We start from the raw sequence: 9,846 nt of genomic DNA, 5'->3' as shown, positions 1-9,846 counted from the left end.
GAGTCTGCAGAACAAACTTAACTAAATCCTTATCTTCCGTTAGTTCTCTAATGTATTTACTTTCTCACAATTAATATCCCCGAGAAGCCCAAACCTCTTTTTCCTTTGTCTTGTCACCTCTTCACAATTTATTACCTTTTGTTAAAATGGTATATAAGTTTCCAGGCCTAACCACTTTGGGGAGTTTTCGATTCTTCTTTGTGAAGTGCCTTGTGTGCATGTGAAATAAAACCTTTCTTCTGTTAATCCTTTGTCAGTTTAAGTCATAGGCCCTAGTCACTGAACTTAATTGGTTAGGGAAGAAGTTTGTTTTCTTTCCCTACATTATACAAAGGAATGGAATTTGTACAATGGAAAAAAACAAAAAAAACCCAAAAAAACCCCAGGAACAACAACAGGAAAAAATCTCCCGAAAGTAACACCTGACTTGAAATTTAAATAAAAGGATACAATTTGGAATATTTAAAAGGAAATACTCTCTTTTTCATAATATGCCCCATTTCCCTGTAGCATTAAAAGACTTCTTCATAATGTAGCCTTCTTGTGGGTTATAAAAATATAGGACAAAAAAAATGAGGCTAAAGAAAAAGGCGACATGTACGTCATGTCACGGAAGCACTTAGTTCCAAGACCATGAGTGCTGAGAAATTTCAAAGGAAATGGAACAACTGAAATATAAGTCTAACTTTGAACTCAGTTAATACAAGAAGAGTGCCTTTTTTCCGCCTTACTTATTTCATGTCAGCTTTGATGAGTGGTGGAAAGGAATTGAAGGGGATCAGGAAATGCCACTGCAGAATATGCCACTTTGGCATGAGGATCTTTTGAGCTGCAAGCAATTAAGAAACAGCAGACACAGGAGAACTCTCTGCCTTCCCCCGATCTATTGAAAAGCAGGGCATAAATTTCCCTTTGTGAAGGTGTTCCCAACTTTCATACCGGAAGAGGAGAGCAATTCTTATCACAGGAGACAGAGAGTCAGCACCAAGATGAGTCTGCATAAACACACCTTACTAAAATAACCTTTATCTTTCATTAGTTTCCTCCATACAATTTCTATTTATTTCCCCACAATTAATCATCCCTCGAAGCCCAAAGAGAAGCCTTTGTTAAATGGTATATAAGCCCTGAGTCTAAGCACTTCTTTGAGTTTGACTTCTTTTCTGAGAACTCCCATGCATGTAAAATGTTAATAAAATTTGTATTCCTTTCCTCCTATTAATCTGTTTTGCAGACCGCCATATACTGAACCTAAAAAGGTAGAGAAAAAGCTTTTCTTCTCCAACAGGATCTAATTCCTAAAATTAGACTGGCACAATCCAATATATGATGGCCAACTGAATCAAAAAGGGGTTGTAAAGAGGTAAAAAGGAAAACTCCAGAATTTCACCCTGAATAGATCCTGTCATAGTACCCACAATCGGCTCCTGAACTTCTACGTCTGGAATTTGCAGGTGGTGCAGTGATGGAGCATTATGTCCTGGGTTCCACCACTTCCAAGCCAGAAGAATTTACCTCAACTCAATTGCAGATTCTTCACCCATGAAATGGGTATACAATTTCTTTACAGGGTTGTGAGAATCCAACGTGAAAGCATTTGTAAACTGTAAGTCATCTTATAAATAGAAGGCATTATTAAATTCTATCAACAGGTAAAGCAATAAATAGTTCCCAAGAATATTTAATCTTTTTTCTTAAATTACTATACAAGTGACATTCAAGTAAATATTAGTTGTAGATGATGTGAGGTATAAACGGTAAAATAATTCTGAATGATACATAATACTCTTCTGTGTATACTTCATCTCTGTGGCCTCACTTCATTTGCTTTCCTGAGAGTAAACATCTTAAAGCCAGCACTACATCAGTGTTACTCTCTGAAAACTAAATACTGCAGGAATTTATATGCGATATTTAGGAAAAGTGCCAAACCTGGCGATATCTGTACACACATTAGATAAAAGATTCAGCAAACAGATGCTCTTTCTTGCAATCAGCCAAGAACTTCTAATATTCTGACAACTTGTTAATCAACCAACATATGGCATCACTTTAGTAAACACAACACTCAGATTTTGCTTTTTACAGATCATTTTCTGAGGGATGTAATGGTCCTGACTCATCAACAGTATTCACTGAAAATCAAGTGAAGCTAGCCTCCGCCACCTCCTTAAATTTGTCTAATTACTTGGGGAAAAAATAAATATAGGCATCGATTTGGATTTGGGGCATTTTTTTTCTGAGTGAAGATTTTTTAAAAATGTTGTCTTTTCAGACATTTGTCAAGTAGTAGAATATCTTTATTATACAGATTGATATATATCACAGGGCAAAATGTCCATTGTTCTTATGTTAGTTTTCTATAACTGTCCTAACAAAGTGTCACAAACTGGGTGGCTTCAAGCAAGATACATTTAGTTTTTCACAGTTTTCAAGGCTAGAAGTCTGAAATCAAGTTGTCACCTGGCTCACTCTAAAGCCTCTGAAGATTTTTTCTTGCCTCTTCCAACTTCTGGTAGCCCAGGCCTGTCTTGCTTGTGGCACGTAATTCCAATCTCTGCCTCACCTTCACATGGCCATCTTCCCTCTGTGTTTGCCTATGTCCAAACTTTACTCTTATTATAAGGACACCAGTCATGGTGGATTAGGCCCCACTGTATCCCAGTATGACCACCTGTTAACCCGGCTACATCTATAAAGACCCAGTTTCCAAACAGGGTCACAGTCACAGGTATGGACGCGGGTTACAACTTCGACATATTTTGGGGGTTACATAATACAACTCGTAACAGTTCCAGACAGCACAAATCTCATCTTATGAGATAATCCTATAGGCAGAAGTGAGCCCTTTCTCATAATACTATGACAGCAGACCCCCTTATCTGTGGTTTCGCTTTCCAGTTTCAGTTACCCACAGTCAACTGAGTCCGAAAATATTGAATAGAAAGTTCCAGAAATAAACAATTCATGAGTTTTAAGTGGTGAGCTATCCCGAGTAGCGTGATGAAACCTCATGCCATCCAGCTCCCTCTGGCCTTGGGCCTGAATCCTCCCTTTGTCCAGCGTCTCCACACCGTAAACGCTTCCTACCTGTCATCAGATCCAGTTGCAATATCACAGGGCTTGTGTTCAAGTAACCACTGTTTTACTGAATAATGGCTCCAAAGCGCAAAGTAGTGAGGCTAGCAGCTTGGACATGCCAAAGAGAAGCCGTGAAGTGCTTTCTTTAAGTGAAAAGGTACATATAGGAAAAAACATAGTATATGTAGGATTCTTTAGTACCTGCGGGTTGAGGCATCCACTGGAGGTCTTGAAACATATCCCCCCTCAGATAAGGGGGATCACTGTATCATAGATGACCATCCTCTTTGGATCCTTTTAAACGGGCCCAGCTGGCCGAGGTCTGGAGCTCAGAAAAACCCTTCTTCGTACGTCTCCCTCCCCTCTCAGGAATCTCTCTGCACCATCTCCTTCCTTTGCCTCTCTCCCCTGGCTTCTGGACACCCTTCTGATTTCACTCTTCAGTTTCTAATTGTTACCTCCACATTCTGCTTCAAATATGTCTTCCCTTCTGCTCTCTGATACCACGTAACCTGGGCAGCTAGTCAGCTGCAAACTCTACCACCAGCGCACCAAGTTGGGCTAGTACCTCTGAGAATTGCAAAATCCAGCTCCTTCTTGTGCAAGGTGAGCCAGCCAGGCCCTAACCGGGTGAAGATGGGGAGGTACAGGAGGGGTCAGGGCTCAGCGGGGGGATTATCCGTTTAAGGGTTTCTCCCACCAGCTGATATCCCAACGCTTAAGCATATAGCAAACTGTGATATATGTAAATAGCATGTTCATAGTCATTCATCTAACTCCTCCACTTCTAAAATTTCAGTAATAATGTTCACTCCTGACATGTCAAAAAGTTACGTATTTTGTGTGTTTTAATGACAACCAAAATATCTCCTCTACAAGATGTTAAAAGCTATACCTCTAATAGAAATGATTAGGAATATGGAAAGACACTAAGACTCTGCATAAATTCACAATTCTGATTCACCTTCAGAGGCTATAGGAGAATCTCCAATGAAAGGGCTCGTAGGTCTCTTTATAATCTCTCTCCCTCGGGCTTTCATCTCTGTATCCCTACCCCTGAAACCCCTCTCGTGAAGGTTAGCATGACCAAGCCCACCTTGACAAAGCCAATAATCAACTGTCAGTCCTGGTCTTAGCTGGCCTTTCATGGCATGTGAGACAAGTGATCACCTCCTTCCTTCTGAAATTCTTCCTGCTCTTGGTTCCTGGGACACCATCTCTCCTGACCCTCCTTCTCCTTGCTAGTGGCCCTTTCTTAGTCTCCTTTGCTTGATCCCCTACCTCTCCCTTGAGTCCCAGACTTGTACATCAGTTCAGAGAAAAGAGTGTTTAGAAAACTACATTGGAATTTTTGCTTTCATGAATCATTATTGGGCAGAATACTACCCTGAAAAAATCAGGTCCATCCAGAACCTTCTTCGAGAGGATGTTAGAGCCAGAGCACTCATAGGACAAGAAGCCTCTTTATCCGCAAGGTAGTTCTAGAGTGGATATCTTGCAGCTGCACCCCATACTATTTTTTATTTTTCTAACTTTCAATCTATGTAGATTTTTCTTCAAGCTTACAGAGCATCTTTTAGATTTTCAGAACTCCGGTCAATTCAGAATAGACATGGATGGCGCCACCTTCAATTATTTTGTTACCTCGGTGGTGGAGGTGGTAGAGATATGAACAAAAAGCCCGAAGCACTGAGGGCCTTTTGATCATTAGATCCGTTCGCTGCTGCCTTTGTCCTCTCTCCGTCATGAACTTGGACTTGCTGACTGAGTGCCCCTCCCCAGACTGTAGTGTGAGGAAGATGGCCGAAGAAGAGCCTCCCCTGGGAATGTCTCCAGACGGTGCATTCCTGCAAACCCCACTGACTCTCCATTTCTCAGCCAGGATAATAATAGAGTCCCCAAGCGAGGCAAATTTCACACAATGGACTTGGGGACAGATAGGAGAGCTTCTCTGTTTCCTTTAAACACCAAAGAACAGAGATATCTGAAAAGGACTCATTCATCTAACACAAAGGCCATTCCCCTCTGGGACTCCCACCTTTCTCTCCTGCTTTCAGGAGCAACTCTAGTTTCCTGTTCTGAAGTCTCAACTTGCCACCAGGCAAAGAGCAGAAAATGTTGCAAAATATTGAACATGAAATAAAGTCTTTTCCACACTGCTATATTTAGAACAGAAACAAACTATCACTGGAAAACGTTATTCTTTTTTCATCGAAATTATCGGAGTGACATTGGTTAATAACACCAAACAAGTTTCAAGTGTACAATTCAACAATATGTCCTATATATATATTGCACTGTGTTCTTAATTTAATTTAAGTTTTATATAAAGCATGAATATGTGTAGATAATTAGACTCAACAGTCTCTATACTAGGACAAAATCTGTGCATTTTCTATAGCTAGCAGAGAAATGGACTGGCATAATATATTCAACTATTGCTATTAGATATTGCCTGTTTCTGGGGAAAAAAACCCCTTAATACTTTTTGAATATTAGAAAATTATCTTCCAAAATAGTAATGTAATGATTTTAGATTTTACTATTTCATGACCATAAGGTACTTCATTCCCAATAAATTACTCAGGCCCAGAAGTGCCACGTATGGGATGCCATCAAAACAAGGTGGTGATTCAGTCAAGCAAAACTGATTCCATCTAAAAGGAGCACCCTTTCCCTCGGAAGAGTCCTAGTGACCTAGGATGCCTGACCCTAGCACAGTGAACCCAGGACAGGCTAAATACTCAGTAACATCCAACCGACTTGCTGACTGATTGACTATCGCCGTCTTTTCCAGATCTATATTTCATTCACTCATTCATCACGGTTCTTTGGATATATTGAATAACTACAAGGCATTGAGATACAGTAGGGAACAAAATAAATTTCCTGTCCTCACGGAGCTAGCCTTTTAGTGGTGTAGACAACAGTAAACAATGACTGATAAACGCGGTGAAGAAAAACAAAGCAAGATCACGGGTAGAGAATGCTGGCAGTGTTATTTGGGGTGGGGGTGGGGATGGTGATTAGAGACTGTATCTCTGATGAGGTTATACTGATGCTCTAGGTTTCTACATGAGCCATGCAGCTACCTAGAAGAAAAATGTCCCAGGTAGAAGGAACAGCAAATACCCCAGGCAAAAAGCGTGTTTGGTAAATATGCAGAGCACCAAGGAAGTCTCTAGAAGAGACAGGAACGGAGAGAAAAAAGGGAAGAGGGTAGAATATGGTCAAGAAGGGCCAGCGTGGGACCAACCATGAGGGTCTTGCAAATTTTATGCCAAGTATGATAAGAAGTGATGGCATATTTACTGAGAGCCTTCTTGCCCCAAAGTTCTGAGTTTTAATGCTCTTGGTAATTTAGAGATAAATAAAGTTAATAGCGGACACAGCACAAAATTCAAAGTGTGGAAGACTTTTGGAAATGTTGCTGTATCTCATACTTCTGAAGAGTTCACTGGCTCAAAAGCACAGCCAGCCTCCTGCCTGGTTCACCAGGCCCTGCTGGCGGCTGGAATTTCATGAATTATGTCCCTGAATGAGCCCCTCTAGCCCCTGGATTGTGCGCTTGGCAAGCCCGTTGAGCACAATGGACTTAAACACACCTTGAGCTGTGGCTTGATGATCCAGATGACAAAAGGCCTCTTTAGATGGTGAGGTTTTCCTCTGCTTAAAACGAGAAAAGCTAGGTTCTCCGGAATGCAGGGTGTGCTTTGAGGCTGACACATGTGAACGCGGATAATGTCAGCTGGTGGCCCAGGAGAGCCGAGACTGGCTTCAGCGAATGCACTGCACAGGGGCAGCCCCTTCCGCCGCCGTGGGGGAACAGCAGGAAATCCCGATAGGTGGGCGAGTCTGCTCTTTCTGCTCTTTCTTCCAGCCTCGCTTTATCATACAGAAAAGAACCTCATTCTTTACTAATCAGCCATTCAGTCTGCCATGCTCCTCTTAGAAAAGAAAATGCAGGGAATTTGTACAGGAGAGAATGCCGCCCCCCATCCATGCCCCTTCGCAAAAGTTTCCATAGGAAATGGCCTGCAGTATTTCACTTTCTGCTTAAAAGTTTTCTTTAAAGGAGGCCATGCTCTAGTCAGACAAACTCGGGACTGGATCCCGGCTCGCCAACTTTCCTGCATGTGTCCTTGGATGGGTTACGCACGTTCTTCAAGCCTCATGTTTCCTCATCTGAAAAAACTATTTGTTCCTTATAAATAGGCTTTAAGGATTGGAAATTATGTACCTGTACCTATATCTACATATGACCTAGCATCTAGTTAAAACCTAATTATCGATGGGCATCATTTTTATGACGATTATTAATACTAATTCAAATCTTATCATTTGTAGGTCCCTGTGTCACATATCCCTAGACATCCCAGGGTTCCACTTCAGCAGCAGTCTGAGAGTGAAGAATCTGCCAGAGTTAGGATCCTGATGTTCTATCAATGAACAGAAGTCGGATTTTCAGAAACGCAATGGGGCCTAGACCTGGGAAGACGAATGCTTTGCAAACATGTCGCCACTCTCTGCTCCATTTCGTCGCAGTCCTCCTGACCGCTGACCCTCGACCAGAATCTTACTCAGAATCCTTCTCAACACAGCATGCCCAGCATCCTCTCACGACAGATGGCCATCGTCAAAGGAGAGAAATAAAACCTAATTCCCCTACTTGGTCTAAATGATGACTAGAAAATGTTGGTTTTATGTGAGGGAGGGAAGTAGGCTCAGTGGGGAAAGGGCCTTGTTGGCGAGTATAATCACGCGATGAAAAGCCACTGAGTTCTTCCCAGTTGTCAAAGTTGGGCAAAGGTGGCAAAAGCCTTGGGCTCTGGGAAGCGACAGGGCCTGGTCCCTTAAAAGATTGCCACCCCGTGACTGCCGGAGTGTCAGAAGGCCTCTCTATCTCAGACTAGATTTTGCGTAGCCTGTGCAGAACTGCAGGAAAGATAAAGACGCCTTGAGTTCTGGCTGTTAATAAGCAATTGACTTCACAAATGCTACAAGGTTCTCAAATTCCAATACAATTTTGAAGAAGAACAACAAACTGGGTAGTGGTTCGCTTCATCTTCTTTTTGTTGTTGTTACATTGAAGGGAACACACGCACAACATGCATGTACACATGACCTTTCTAATATCGCTGATAGGTCTCATTCTGTTATTTGGTGCTTTTTATCGAGAAGATAAAAGGGGCTCTTGGGAGCAGAGCCACCACGAAACAGAGATCAGAGAGGTCCAAGCGAGGCAGAGTTTTACCAGTTTACTATCATTAGATACCCTTCCCCCCGCCCTTAAAACTATGCTTCCTTTTTTCTTTCTTTACCATTCAAGAAATGTATTTTTCTTTTAAAAATAGATTACCTAAAACCCAAAGCTATACACTAAACTTGTAACTTATTCAACTATCTCTCCTTCCCAAAAAGAGCTTTCTCCTCCAACCCCCAAGAACCGAATTGTTTCTTTGGCCCTGGGTGATGCTGACTGTGGATTTCAGTCAGGCTGCCCGGAAACCGGCTGCCGGCTTCCTGGGACAGCCGTCCAATTCAGGAACAGCCTCGCAGGCATCCCGGGCGATCTACTTACCAAGGAAGGAAGGAAGGACGGTGGTGCTTTTCTCTCAAGCTAGCCACTCGGTTTTAGTAAAAGGTATCTTTGAAATTTGAAAACCGATTTGCCCAAAGGTCTAAAAAAAATCCTTTGAAGCGGCAGGAAATTGATTTTCACAAAATTAGCTTTTCGTTCTCTCTCAGGGGAAGAGCGCGTGGAAGAAGAAGAAAGGGCAACTGAGTCTGCAGTACAAAGGGCGTGTCTTGAATCATGGGATTTATAAACCATCTTGTCACCTTAGCCTCTGACAAAAGCCAGCACTAGCTCACCCAAAGAATAAGCAAATGCTTGAGAAACTCGCTTACCGAAAGTCCATCCAACTGCTGTAACTGGGTGAGTGAATAGTTTGAACTCAGTGTTGAAAACGCAGAATGGTTTAATTCCTTTATTTCTTTTCCAGGTTCTGCTTCCGCCCATGCTCAGCCAAATACATTTTCCCTACCCCTTAATGACATCTCAGCTAGATCTTGTAGGCCTATGGTCACTTTTCCTTAATAAAAAGTCTAGGCCAGCTTTAAAGTCCAATCTTGTATTCAATTTAAATCTCATTTCCTTCTGTCTCTGGTGCAGGCTGGGCCATAACCTCATGGGGACATGGCATGGTCTGGCTCTGGGCAGTCTCCCCAGCCCCCAAATCCGGCTCCTCAATAGGTTTGGGGCAGTGAGGAAAGATCAGGAAAATCCTCTCGGGGTTGTTTTCATTGTTTCTTGGGCTAACACTGATAAGCTCTTAGCATCTATTATGTGCCAGGATCCAAATGTGGTTCTTGGATGCCCGACTCAATTTTCTGGCTGGCTTGGCAAGGTCTATACAGTTCCTTGAGGTGGGAGATCAGTCCCCCGTTCAACCTCGCCACAGCTCCCACTACTGGCAGCATCCCTCTCCTCCCCTTCATAAATGCACCCTCTTAGAAACTCGGGAGCCCTTGTCTGTTAACAGAGAACTCTCAAGATGGTGCCAGCCCCCTCCTGGTCCATGTAAGAACCTCATCCATCCTTGCCACCCCAGCCACTGGCTTCATGGCCAGTTCTTTTCTTTGCTTTGCTCTGCCATCTTTCTCTTATTCCCTTTCCCCGGGCAAACCAAGCACAGGAGCTGATTGGCTGGCCTGTCACCTAAACAGATGTCCAGCCAGTAAGAGAGGTGCCAGACTCCCTTC

This window comes from Pteropus medius, unplaced genomic scaffold (assembly GCF_902729225.1).
Source record: "Pteropus medius unplaced genomic scaffold, Ma_sr-lr_union100, whole genome shotgun sequence".
In the NCBI taxonomy this organism is placed as follows: domain Eukaryota; kingdom Metazoa; phylum Chordata; class Mammalia; order Chiroptera; family Pteropodidae; genus Pteropus; species Pteropus medius.
This window is presented reverse-complemented; position numbering follows the sequence as displayed.